This window comes from Bufo bufo, chromosome 6 (assembly GCF_905171765.1).
Source record: "Bufo bufo chromosome 6, aBufBuf1.1, whole genome shotgun sequence".
In the NCBI taxonomy this organism is placed as follows: Eukaryota; Metazoa; Chordata; class Amphibia; order Anura; family Bufonidae; genus Bufo; species Bufo bufo.
Window position 1 is genome coordinate 280,117,987 of NC_053394.1, and position 13,090 is coordinate 280,131,076.

Sequence of the window (13,090 nt, forward strand, 5' to 3'; positions counted from 1 at the left end):
GTCGTCAATAAACCGTTTCCAGAGGACCAGACCCGCACCGAGCTCCCCATTGGGCAATATGGTAAGCTCCTCCCATCTGCCCATGTATAAATTAGCGAAGCTCGGTGCAAATCGGGTCCCCATCGCGGTCCCCCACGTCTTAAGGTAAAAATCTGGTTCGTATTTAAAATAATTATGTTCTAAAATAAACGTAATGCAGTGACCTATAAAATTGATCTGGTCGTCTGACATAGTCCTGGAAACGGTTCATTGACGACATTGTTTTTATATGGAAAGGAGACGAACTATCTCTTAATAGTTTAAATAAAAAGGAGTTTTTTCTACACTTCACCCCATCCTATGACAAACAACAGATTAATTTTCTTGATTTAACAATTTTTATTAAAAATGGCAATATACACACCAAAACTTATTATAAACCTACAGACACAAATGGTTTCATCCCTTTGGAGAGTTGCCACCTACCCATATATAAGAGCAGTCAATATATAAGAGCACGCAGGAATTGTACTAATGGTGCAGATTATCAAGAGGAGGCAAAAATGCTAAACAAAAAATTCATAGAGAAGGGTTACAAACCGGAACTGTTGATCCCAATCACTAAAGAAGTGAAGGACATAGACCGCAATCATCTATTGAAGGATAAAATCCCACCTACTGATCAATCTGGTACTGAAGAACTAAATATCATCAAGGTTCCTATTATCACCACGTATAGTGCAGGTGTGGGTACCTTCAAAAGAATTATAAAAAGGCATTGGGACATTCTAAAATATGATAAAATAATTGGGGACAAGATTTCAGCCAACCCCACATTCATCTTTAAAAAAAGCCCCAAATTTAGCCAACTTGGTGGCTCCCTCTATCAAATTGGAGATATTAGGTAATAAACTATTCGTCAGAAAAGGTTTCCATCCCTGTAGATTATACCAAAATTGTAAAATCTCAAAGCATCAAGTTAAGCCCAAATTTGAAATAGATACCCCACAAGGTAAATACGTAATTAAAGAATACATTTCATGCAGTACTAAAGGGGTTATCTATTACATCAAGTGCCCCTGTAACAAAACATATGTAGGACAGACTAAAAGGGAATTAAAAACAAGAATCAGGGAACATATTAACAATATCCATAAAAAATCTGAGAATCTCCCCCTATCACGCCATTATGCTGAATTTCACCAGGGGAAATTCCTAGGATCAACTTTTGGGGGCATTGAAAGAGTTAAACCGGACAAGAGAGGAGGCGACTTTATCAAGCTTATGTCTCGAACAGAAAGCAAGTGGATTTTTAGATGTAACAGCCTGGCCCCCAATGGGTTAAATCAAGAGATAGAACTCTTTGCATTCCAGTAATAACTGTGCCCACAATGCTCCCTTGTAATTAGATAATGGGACCTCTGTCACTTTAAGGAATGTGTATATATATGTTACCATGGGAACCGCAGAACCTACTTAACCTCCGAGGCATTACCAGCAAACTATCCCTGACGAAGGAGCCGATAGGCTCTGAAACGCGTCTGTAGTTTTTTGACCCACGGAGGCTCCAGTACTTTCAACGGTGACGTCACCAGTAGTGGTTTCCCGGGTAACGAAATCACAAGCTCCCTCGCACTGTGCGTGCTTCCGGCCGGAGCAGCGCTGGTGTTAGGAGGTGAGCAAGGAGGACGCTCCCAGCCAACAAACATCTACAAAGAAAATAACTTTGTACGAGCGGGAGAAGAGCGCAATAAGACTGTGAGAGAGAGGGGAATAAAGCGTGAAAAGAATCTAAGAAGGCAACGGACCGTAATGATAACATTAACGTTTTCTTTCACTGTTTATTAATATTTTAGCAACTATAACCAATCCCAACATAGCAGTTATATATATAGATTGCTCTACATAATAGGACATTGATAGGCTGACTCTAGCATATCGCCCTCCTTTCTACAGATTCCATCATAATTTAAGGGGGCAGATCTAATAGAGTAAGCAAACCCCATTGGGAATAGCTGTTTAGCTCGTCTACCAGCGCCGGTTTCTTATATCACCCACGGGTGATATATTAGTGATTAGCTCAGCTGCTCTATTACTGTGTACTAGTGTTTCTGACTAATGGTGCGCCGAGTCAATGGACCTATCAGGTTCTGATCCAGGGACTCGGCACTCTATTTAAATCCCTTCCTGCCCATACACCATTGCCAGTGATAGTCTTGTTTGGCTTACTAGCTAGGATCCTTGATCCCTGCTCCTGCATTTGCGTATTGTTTTCTCTATGCGTCTGACCTTGACTTTTCTTCTGACCACCCTCTGTATCTCATTTGATACTGCGAAGCCAATCTGGTTCTTACCCATTTCCGTACGACTCTGCTTCGGTATTTGTTTGTCCTTCTCTGCACTTATTTAGAGTAAGGACCGTCGTCCAGTTGCGGTTCTGCCAAGTAGGGCTTATACTGCAAGTTGGTAGAGAAAGCAGGATGGGTTCTAGGCTAGGGCTATTGGCAGTGCTGTTCTCATCATATCCATACCTTCCTTTTCCCTGCACCCATTGGATCTCCAGCCTGCTGTTATGGCGGAGATGGCCTTTATAAGGTTCAGGGGCAGCGTCTTCCCTCAAGTCTGTCTGTTACTCCTGATGAAGCCAGATTATCTGGCGAAACATTTTGAGGGACAGTTTAGAGTTTTAGATTCTAATGCCTGTAGTAGTTCTGGTAATGAGTGCAGCATAACACTAGTGGAGCATATACAAGAGTGAACATTGGTTCCCACATAGAACCATCCATAGTACACTATATATAGGACGGTGTTGCACTAATCAGTGAATACAGAGTTTAAGTGTGTGCCGGCGTGGGGAGTGCACCCCCGGCCGACATTACAATTACAGGGAACATGCTACAGAACTGACAGAGCATTAGATAGTTTTAAACCTTTCTTTATAGCTCACATTCACTTATACTTAGGAGTACTTTTAATTGAAGATAGTAAAAGTTAAGTTTTAATATCGGGGACAAGTGAGGTTATTAGCCTAAATAGGCTTTATGCTTTGGTGATTTATACAAACCCTTCCCGGATAGAGCCGTACTTATTTATTGGGTGGTTTAAAAACACATCTGCCACAGATTTACTGATAATTGATAGGAAAATATAAAATGCTCTACAAACATTGGGGCAGATTTACTAACCCTATCCAGTATTTAGATGCTGTAAACTAAAGGTACGTCAAATTAATCACTGTGATTCCGGCTGAATGATAAACTTGATGCATCTTTAGACACTTTTGTCTAACTTTACACCACCTATAGGTCAGCTTGCTGTGTGTATTTTTAGCCACAACTCAGCAATGAACCTTTCCTAGTAAGCCATGCAGCGGGTCAAGATAGGCACAAAAAGTGTAAAAAGCATATAATAAATGTGGTGCAAAGTACTGTATGTACTCCAGTCTTTTGCACAAATTAAGAATTCTGGCACATTTCACTTACTAAACCTGCCCATATGTGTTTTTTTAAATATATTATGGTATTCATGTTGTGTTGTGTGTAGCATTTTTAATGTGTTTTCTAAACATAGACATAAAATTTAAAAAGAAATCTGTAAAACAGTAAATGATTTAAACTGTGACAAGTATTTTTTTGTGCTTTTCACATCACCTTCTAAATGCTAAACACGGCCGACTTTATACCGTAAATGGTAAAATGAAAGAAAATTGCACAAAATATATATACTCTCCCTGTAATACATGTTTTTGAAAAACGGTATCTGGACCTGATCAGTGCCCAAATTCATATTTCCCAACTAAGAAAATATGCCATTTTTTTTCTTATGAACAGTAAAATAAGCATAACAAAGTCAATTACATTGCTAAACTATATGTTATTGTAACTAAAGAAAGGCCTGTGTAATGGGAAAAGGTCACCCTGGCCAAAACTGCTTTCCGCGTTGTGCCACACCACAACTAGGGGGCACTTCACAGTTTGAGAATCACTGTTCTGAGTGATTAGTTTTGTTTTAGTTTTATATATTTGCTTTCCAAATGTATTCTGTTGATTTCACATGTTATGTTAAAAAAAAAACAATGTAAAACTTGAACCACTATCCAGAATACAACTCAATTACCAATTACCAGGAACAGTGGCCTCACCTTCAAGCAATTCAACACACCATGGTGGACAGAGCTGTTTAGTGAGTTGATTGCAAATCATAATAGACAAACCTATGAGAGTATGTCTAGATGTAGAGTTCTCATTCTGCTCCAGAGCCTTAAAAAATATGTCTGTCACCAAGATGAATGTTCTTTCTGACAACCTGTCCACACAAAGAACTTCAATCCAAATTCTTTCTGACTGCAGCTGTATGATTGCCTGAGTCACTAACTACTAGCCACAATCTGAGATGAAGGGAGGATGCAGTTGTCAAAGGGATTATTGAACGCATCACTTGTAAAACATATGAAGGTCTTCAGTGTGGACTGATATCACCCAACCATGTAACCCAATATAATTGGAATTTGATCTTTAGAAAACATCTTTTATAGACTAAGCACTGAGCTAATATTTCAGTTTGGAAGAAAGTATGTCAATGTCTGCATCTGTATAGTAGATATGTTCAGAATGAGCACCATTCTACTTACCCAGTCTATAAATGAGTGCTATCTCCCGCATTCGTTACGCATATGTCTAATAAAATGGGTGTGTGCAAATTGCCTGCATTATGAAAGAGAGACCATTTAAATAATAATTAGGTCTACCAACAAGGCACATGCCAATACGTAGTTTACATCTATGTGAAGAAACAAATAATGTAGCAGAGCTGAAGTTGTCAGTTCAAATTAATTGATAGGAGGTTTAATAACCAAAATTTGTAGAAATGTTGTACATGGTTTGCACCACATTACGTTGTTTAAACACTTTTTCATCTCGTCCGATAAGGAGGCATAGTTTTAAAGGAAAATGGGGCATGTCTTAAAGAAGAACTCCCACAAAAATGTGTATTATTTGACCTGTTAGAAAGGAGCATGATGTAATCTGTAGTGAAGATAATCTTCTTACCAGTGACTATTGTGAGTTATAACCTCCCTTCTGAATCTTAGCTGTGACCAACACTTTACTCTCCGACTGACACAGGGCAGGAAGACAGTTACTTCTCTATTCATTCCTATGAAACTGACATTGAGGCTCCCATATGAATACATAGAGAAACTGGCTTCATGTCCACAGATAAGATGCTGTGTTATTTGGAAAGTCAGAGTGTTGGTCACATGATACAGCTGAGGATCAGAAGGGAGGGGATAACTCACAAATACAGTCACCGGTGAGAAGATTACATTCAGTACAGATTACATCATGTGCTTTTATAAGGGGTCAGAGAATAACATTTTTTGTAGAAGTGCTTCTTTAAGAAGTGACAACACAGGCCAAAATTTTGGTGCAAAATTTTGCCAAAATAAGCCATTTAATAGGTGGTAGAATGCACCAAATGTACAGTCTACAGTTCTGTAGTATGAAGCATTAGTGTCATATGTACCATACTTTGTGCATCAGGCCTTAGGTTAAGCTCTTATACACAGGTATATACACGTTTTACAGTTCGCAAATCATTGATCCGCAAAATATGGATGCGGTCTGTGTGACAAACGCATTTTTTTGAGGACCCATTGACTTCAAATATTTTATCTTTTTACGGAATGGACATACGGATGCGGAAAGCACACAGATTATCCATGTGCTTTCCACATCCGTATGCTAATTCCACAAGAAGATAGAACATGTCCTATACTTGGCCGCAAAATGTGAACCATGGACCCATTGAATTGAATTGGTCCGTAAAAAATTTGGATGCAATGAGTATTTTGCGGATCCCCAATTTGTGCACTGCAACACACACAGTTGTGTGTATGAGGCCTAAGTTGCAGACTTTTGCCAAAACCACAAATAGTGTTTTAACAATTAATTGACCAAAAGACCTGATCAGCTATGCTACATCTCTGGGTGTTTTATCCATTAATTCCATTACTTTTACCCCCCAGCCTGCTGTGAGATTTCATGTAATAAAGGTTTATGACACAGGGAATCTACAACCGGCATGTCTGGAAGAAGAACAATAATAATAATTATTATTATTATTATAAGTGAAAAAAATAAACCTCCATCTTAATTAGAGTTGTACAATTACAAGTTACAATTTCTATTTCTTAGTATTTTGCCATCCAAATTTTGAATATCATGGCCACAGATGTTGAGTACTCCAGGACATTATATCTGTACCAGTGTCAGTACAATATTGAGTCACTACCATTAAATCACCATGATGTTCCAATCATTCTTGTGATTTCCTGGAAGAATACTTGAGATTTATTCTAGCTTTTTATTACAAAAGCTGACTTATGTTCATTTTTTTTTATTCAGGTTTTAAAATTGCCTGTGCTCAACTTCTCCTTGAATTGTCCTCACAGTTAAATCTTATTTTCAACAATTAGATAATTGCAATTATACAGAATGAACCATTTTACAGAATGTTTTTGTAAAAGGGAATGGATCTTATGTATCAAAGCCAGCACAGATGAAAACTGTCTCATGCAAAAAAAATAACTACCAATAACTAGCTGAACTCTTATTTTTTCATTTATAAAGTTGAGATGATATTGACCAAGGACATGTCTGAGCATTGTGACACAGTGAGGGGTTTTGTCTGGGAAGGCAGGTATTTTCTTCCCAACATGTGTGGCTTGGCTGGTTTCCAGCCAGGTGAGTTCAAATACCGGACCAGAGATTAAGTGCCGGTCTGGATTTTGGCAGCACCTGGCTGTCCTTAAATATCCAGCTGGGCTCAGCAGCTGAGTCTCTGTGTTAGGATAGGAGGTTTTGTGCCGGACTGGAGGGCTGAGACCCATGTGCAGGGGGAACAGGCCCCCTAAAGCGATCTGTGGACTACTGGAGGCAGAACTGCCGACAAGGTGACTTGTGCAATATGAACTTTCCATTGTGGGTGAATTAACACCAAAGACTGCAAAGTGACGTGTTGTTTTGTGCAACTGCCGCAAGTGTGAATAAACACTGCAGTTTGAGTTAAGAACGTATATTTTGCCTCTGTACTGCGTCCGCTTACCCTATGTACCAGAGCGAAACCCCACAGCATATAACAAAGAAATGATGATGCCCATATATATACAGGTAAACTGTTTCATCTTTTCAGGTCAGAATTACATTATTATGATTTGAAAGGGTTTTCTAAGATTTTCTTTTACTGATGACCTATCATCTGAATTGATCAGTGTGGATCCAACACGTAGGACCCTCTCCGATCAGCTGTTTGAGAAGGCACTGGCTACTGTGAGCAATGTTGACTTCTTGCAGCTCACAAAGCACAGAGCTGTACATTGTGTAACGGCAGTGCTTTGTATTGCAGCTCAGCCCCATTCGCTTGATTGCTCCTAGGCCACGCGATTGATGAACGTGTCGCCACTGGCCTAGGAAAAGCTGGAGAAGGAGCACCGCTGCCTTCTTAATCTCAAACAGCTGATTGGCGGGGATCTCGGGTGTCGGAGCCTCACCGATCAGATACTGATGACCTATCCAGAGAATAGGTCATCAGTTAGAAAGTCGTGGAAAACTCCTTTAACTCCTAATACATCTGTCTCTGACAAAGGCCTTATGCATCTGAGTGTATTACGGCTCCTTATAACCTCTGAGCTGTAATATGGCAGTCATATACTTCTGTGGGACTCTATATGCCTCAGATTTCATATGGAGTTGGCATGTTCCACTGGATTTCCACTTTTTTCTGGGTTTTGACGCGAAGCCTATTGTGTTATGGTGCTCCATGGGATGATATAATAAGAAATAATTTGACTTTCTGCTGCAACCCTGCCCATGTAGGTTCATTGCTCCTCTTTGAATATATTCATCCTTTTTATAGCACAAATATAACAATAACATTTTTACCAAAAATGATCTTTAAATCACTCAATACATTGGAATGTTTATTTGTGAGGGCTTTTGTTGTGTGAATTCTGCATTGTTCTTTGGAGTCACACATTCAGAACTTCTAAATAGAATTTTCTGTTATGCTAGGTCTCTACGGTCAGGGACTTTTTTTTATGGTGCTCTGGAGATCAGGCTCTGCCTTGCATCACCGTCACTGACTTAAAGGAAATGTGTCACCAAAAATTTTATCTGCCAGTTAAAACCAGATAGCAACACGTATCCCTTTTTTTAATCTGACTGTATTTTCTGATTATAGATTATTTTATTATATTTGCTGAACATGATTATGGGAGCTGCCATCTTGCCTGAGCTGTTCTCAACAGCATTTACAAACCATTCAAAAATTGCTTTATGGCAGCCACATGGTCCATAGACACAATGGTCAGGAGGGACCTCATTGACTGCTATTGGAGAGTTTTCTAGGCATGCTCTGTGACCTGTGCGGAGGTCATTGTACAAGGAAAGAATAGATAAGCTTTGTCTTATCTATACAAAGAGGTGATATCTCCTTATCATTACAGATATGATTAGAATGGTATATAACTACAGTAAAGTGATCTGTACAGACCAAGAAGTGGCGCCAATTATTAGGCCTAGTGACCAGATTAAAAAGTGCAGGATTTTATGGTTTTTGTATGAATATATATACTGAACAAAAATATAAACTCAACACTTTCTATTTTGCTCCCATTTTGCATGAGCTGCACTCAAAGATCTGAAACATTTACTACATATACAAAAGACCCATTACTCTCAAATATTGTTCACAAATCTGTCTAAATCTATGTTAGTGAGCACTTCTCCTTTGCCGAGATAATCCATCCCACCTCACAGGTGTGGCATATAAAGGTGCTGATTAGACAGCATGAATATTGCACAGGTGTGCCTTAGACTGCCCACAATAAAAGGCCACTCTGAAATGTGCACAGTTTTGCTTTCAGCCTTCGATTCTACAGAGAAAGAGACTTTGAATAGACAGAGGGAAGGAGTACTACAATCCCCATCTTGGCCTATGTCCATACATTGCTATCTGGGAAGATTTGCACTGTGAATTGTTTGGAACTGTGTTTTGATACCGTTGGATGTACTACAACTATCATTCTGCACTTTAATAAGACCTGTCCTTGTTACTACAACTGTCCAGGTTACAGACTCCAGCACCATCTGCCGGCCACTGCATCTAGATCTTCTGCCTTGCAACTGCACCAAACCCACAACACCAAGGGTACCCTAACTACCATCAGGCAAGAGTGCTAACCTTAGAGTATGTCCCAGGGAAGAAAGGGTGCACCCTCCTATCACTGCCCTAGGGAGCATCGGTGTGAGGATTGCCACTGTAAATGATTATGATAGCCAGAGACACTACTGTTCCCATCCTCCGCTCCTTTGGGGCTTGAGGTACATGCACATATTTTGTACAGCTGCATTATTACAGACCCTTAGGCACTTTATGTTCTGCCATATGGTGCCTTCATCAAGCACCACATTTTCTAGGGTAGAGTACCTCCATAATATGCCATCCATTACTTCATGCTACAGCTTCTGCTCTTACAGACTCATTTGGAATACATAAGAAAAAGCTAAATGTGTTTCCATAAAAAGCAGAGGTCAAGCAGAGGTATAATACAGCAGAGGTATAATACAGGCCCATACCTATCGGTACAGTATTACAGTCATGTTTATATGCCCTATCATTTTTCCTGTAGGACAGACTCCAATATTGGCCTTTCTAATATTTTCTCGTCTGTAACCTGCCCTGAAAATCTGAGTCTGCAACCCAATTTATGAGTTCTACCAAGCAGAAATATTCATCAGCAGCAATAAGATTTTCTCAAGGAACACTGTGACAAATGTTGCCAATTGGTGTTGAGCGAGCACCAAAGTGCTTGTGTGCTCGAGTAGAACACTTTGCGATGCTCGGGTGTTCTACCGAGCACCCGAGCACAATGGAAGACAATAGGAGAACCCCAGGCACCCCCTGCTCTGAAGAGGAGAGGGTGTCGGGACTTTAGTTTGGCTTAGGAGTCCCTGATCTGACTCCATGTATGGCTATATCCATATATGGAGTCAGTGCTTGGGGACACCCCAATGTATTTAAATCTAATTTCTTAAAAGTTTCTTCCAGGATTTAAACTCCCAATATTGTACATTAGAGGCAATGACCTTATCCACTCAGCTATAAAGCAGAATGCTAAACTGTTTCAGAAAAACCTCATAGTAGTTTCTGATTTAGTGAGCATTCCTATTCAGCAGAAGACTTATTTTATATTTCTGTTAACATATAGGTTAACATATAGTTGTATAGTGTAGTGGTTAATGTCCTTGCCTCTAATGTACAAGCTTGGGAGTTCCAATCCCAGGAGAAACAGAGATTACATTTATATATTTTATATTTTCTTTTAGTAATATACGGCACAAAATAAATGTGTAATTACTAAAAATAAAAAATAAAATAATAAATAAATATATATATATAAAATCATAATTCTGAAATATATGAATGCATAATATGTGGGAAACTACTACTGATGTTTTTAGCCATAATATATTATAATATATTATAATATATTATATATTCTAAATACCGTATTTTTCTCCCCATAAGTCGCACTTCTTCCCCCCCTAAAATGGGGGGAAAACGCTAGTGCGTCTTATGGGGGGAATACAGGGCAAACAAATAGCAAATGTGCACCATGTTGATTATGTGCAGTACATCGCAGCCTGCTCTGCATAGGAACAGCAGCCTGGGATGTACCCGACAGTTACCTGAAGAAAGAGAGCCCAGCAGCCGCAGAGCAGTCGCGGCGTGCAGTGTGTAGGGCAGCTGGTGTACGCTGGTAGAGACCGGCTGGCCCTGTCTCGGGCTGGTTGACAGGGACCGGTTGGCAGATTTTAGGTCTGATTAATATTGGGGGTCCGATTGCTGGTTTGACCTTAGGTCAAATAAAAAATATTTTTTCTTATTTTTTCTATATTCCTCTAAAATGTAGGTGTGTCTTATAGGCCGGTGCATCTTATAGGGCAAAACATATGGTATATAATAAGTTATCTAAATATATTATCACTAAAAACTTATATACAGTACAGACCAAAAGTTTGGACACACCTTCTCATTCAAAGAGTTTTCTTTATTTTCATGACTATGAAGGCATAAAAACTATGAATTAACACATGTGGAATTATATACATAACAAACAAGTGTGAAACAACTGAAAATATGTCATATTCTAGGATCTTCAAAGTAGCCACCTTTTGCTTTGATTACTGCTTTGCACACTCTTGGCATTCTCTTGATGAGCTTCAAGAGGTAGTCCCCTGAAATGGTCTTCCAACAGTCTTGAAGGAGTTCCCAGAGATGCTTAGCACTTGTTGGCCCTTTTGCCTTCACTCTGCGGTCCAGCTCACCCCAAACCATCTCGATTGGGTTCAGGTCCGGTGACTGTGGAGGCCAGGTCATCTGGCGCAGCACCCCATCACTCTCCTTCATGGTCAAATAGCCCTTACTTTCAAAGTTTTCCCAATTTTTCGGCTGACTGACTGACCTTCACTTCTTAAAGTAATGATGGCCACTAGTTTTTCTTTACTTAGCTGCTTTTTTCTTGCCATAATACAAAAACAGTCTATTCAGTAGGACTATCAGCTGTGTATCCACCTGACTTCTCCTCAACGCCACTGATGGTCCCAACCCCATTTATAAGGCAAGAAATCCCACTTATTAAACCTGACAGGACACACCTGTGAAGTGAAAACCATTTCAGGGGACTACCTCTTGAAGCTCATCAAGAGAATGCCAAGAGTGTGCAAAGCAGTAGTCAAATCAAAAGGTGGCTACTTTGAAGAACCTAGAAGATGACATATTTTCAGTTGTTTTACACTTGTTTGTTATGTATATAATTCCACATGTGTTAATTCATAGTTTTGATGCCTTCAGTGTGAATCTACAATTTTCATAGTCATGAAAATAAAGAAAACTCTTTGAATGAGAAGGTGTGTCCAAACTTTTGGTCTGTACTGTATATATACATTTTTCTGAAATGTTTCTGCCGGAATTCCAACTCCCAAGCTTGTACATTAGAGGCAAGGACGTTAACCACCAGGGGCGGACTGACAACTCATAGGGCCCCCGGACAATAGGAGATTATGGGGCCCCTGTGTCCCCACCCACCATCAAGCCACATCCCCACACAGCGCCACCCACATATTGCGCCGCCCACATCACCTACACTTGGTACAGAATTTATTTTCACTTACCACGTATACAATATAATATACATTATAGCACCACTACATTTACATTTATTTATTATCGAAAAACATCAAACATAACTAAAAAAAACATTTTTTACTGTCCCTTTAAGCAAAAGCCAGAATATAATAAAAGACAAAAATAGACATTAAACTATGGTACATTTATAATAAAACAAATTACTTACAAAAGAAGCTATTCAGTCGTCTGCTGCTTGTTTCCGCAGATTCTTTCCCCTCCTTTCTGTCTCTCCTCAGTGCGCAGGCGTACTGTTAGCTCCTCATCCCTACGCAGAGGTCTGGCATCGCAGGGACAATATGATCCTATGCACATGCGCGATTACATTAAAGATGGCTGCCAGTCAAGATGATTTTTTTTTTTAAATGTGACTATGTGGGGCAGACATACCACATTGCAGCACAGCAGAAAGGCCCGTCAGCAGACTTGTAAAAAAAAAAGTTCCCAGGCCCGGACTGTGGGAACTTTCAGGTTTAAAGATGGCCCTCTGGCGGCAGCCATCTTAGTGACATTCATGTGAGGCCTGTGCAGATGAACACAGAGTGGTGATTATCGAAGTTGCAGCCTGCAATAAGAGCCTGGCCTGTTATTGGCACTTCCAGGGTTAAAGATGACCGGAGCTGCTAACGGGCGGCGGCCATCTTGGTTCCGTTACTGTGGCTGTCCTGTGCGGAGGAGCACAGAGCTCAGAGAGTGGCAGCATCACCGATCAGAGAGGCGAAGCTGGCAGTCAATAAAAGGTACCAGGAGCCCAGTGGTGTAACTAGAGTGTTTTGGGCCCCAGTGCAAACTTTGGACTGGGGCCCCCTGCTCCCCCAAATTTATACAAAGAGGTGGCAATTTTTTTTTAAACTAAGCCCAATGC

The 13,090-nt window shown here is 40.0% G+C and overlaps 1 protein-coding gene across 1 annotated transcript in view; it reads left to right on the plus strand.

Annotated features, from left to right (window-relative positions):
* Positions 1-13,090, plus strand: part of ASIC2 (acid sensing ion channel subunit 2) — a 448,409-nt gene that overhangs the window by 240,647 nt on the left and 194,672 nt on the right. The gene's annotated exons all lie outside the window — the stretch shown is intronic.